This window comes from Lagenorhynchus albirostris, chromosome 10, assembly GCF_949774975.1.
Source record: "Lagenorhynchus albirostris chromosome 10, mLagAlb1.1, whole genome shotgun sequence".
In the NCBI taxonomy this organism is placed as follows: domain Eukaryota; kingdom Metazoa; phylum Chordata; class Mammalia; order Artiodactyla; family Delphinidae; genus Lagenorhynchus; species Lagenorhynchus albirostris.
In genome coordinates this window covers 75,313,237-75,314,883 of record NC_083104.1, presented here as the reverse complement: position 1 = coordinate 75,314,883, position 1,647 = coordinate 75,313,237, and positions in this window count along the sequence as shown.

The following is a 1,647-nucleotide window of genomic DNA, read 5'->3' as shown; positions in this document are numbered from 1 at the left end:
CAATCATCGCAATTATACTGCTGTCTTCTTGTCCAGTTTACTAGGATATAAGACAAAAAGATCAAACACAGTCTACTTTGATCTCCCATAGTCCCCACTTGTGGAACTTGGGCCCTAAAACTTTCCTATGATTTGTAGTCAAGGATTATTTGTCTCAGTTGCTGGGATTAATCCTAGATATAAACGTGTTCTGTGTAGCTGTGGACATATGGACACAACTGCTCAGAAGTGCTGAGGTGGAAGCAACAGCATGTTCTGCTCTTCTGCTGTGTGAAAAGAGTTCTTAAGAAGGTATTTCGGTGACTTTTCCTCCCCAAGTTTATTTTACATTGCATTCTTTGGAAATCTTTTGCAGCAAGTTACCCAGTTTTCAGAGACTTGTTTCTTCTCTGTTGATCTTCAGTCTACGTCATCTTTCTCCAGGACAGGCTGGTAGCAGGCTGAGGCTGTGCAATTCATTTTATGTGCTCAATTGACTTCATCTTCTTCTTTGTTTCCATTTCTTTGTAAGGATTTTGCTTATTGTATTCCCTTTTTCCTAGTCTCTCATCTTCAGGATACCTCAGAAAGTCTTCCCCGCCAAGAAAATTGTCATGTGCCATTAATGATCTACATTTGAAGCTGATCTTTGTTTCAATACCATTGGCCTGTCTTTGGACTGTGATCTTTGACCAATTTCATTTTGGGGAATTTCAGGGGTTTTTTTTTGTTGTTGTTGCTAAATGAGGCGTAACAAAATCTAGCACTCATGATTTCCATGAAAATTTCATTCACTAAACAAAATTGACGGAGCAGTGGCGCAGTGCTTAAGAATCCGCCTGCCAATGCAGGGGACAAGGGTTCGAGCCCTGGTCCGGGAAGATCCCATGTGCCACGGAGCAACAAAGCCCGTGCGCCACAATTACTGAGCCTGCGCTCTAGAGCCCGCGGGCCACAACTACTGAGTCTGTGTGCCACAACTACTGAAGCCCGTGCACCTAGAGCCCGTGCTCTGCAACAAGAGAAACCGCCACAATGAGAAGCCTGTGCACCACAGCAAAGAGTAGCCCCTGCTCGCCGCAACTAGAGAAAGCCCGCACGCAGCAACGAAGACCCAACGCAGCCAAAAATAAATAAATACATTTATTTTTAAAAAATTGGCCTGTTTATTTGTTTACTATGTCTCCTCCACTCAACTGTAAGCTCTTCTAGGCACTGAGTCTGTTTTGATTACCGCTGTGTACCTGGTGCCTAGAATCATGGTTGGGTTTAGCAGGTGCTCTGTAAATATTGCTGGAATGTTGACTATTGAGTGGACTTGGGAGTCTGACATGCTGGGTTCTGAGTTTCTGCTGCACCACTTACAAGCTGTGTGTTTGTGACCTTGGGCAAGTTAACTTCTCTGAACCTTCATTTCTACCTTTGTAAAATAATAAAAATAGTAGTAGTAGTAATAAACCTCATATGGTGGTTGTAAAGATGAAATGATCTGTGCATATAGAGAAACGAGTTCAGTGCCTGGTACATAGAATATCCTTGTAAGTGCTAATGAAGATGATGATGTTACTTAGAAATATTGATTTTCATGATAATATTATTGGGGAACAGAAATATATTCCAAAATTTAAGAGCTACTAACTTCAAAAAATAATAGCTATTCAGCTCCAG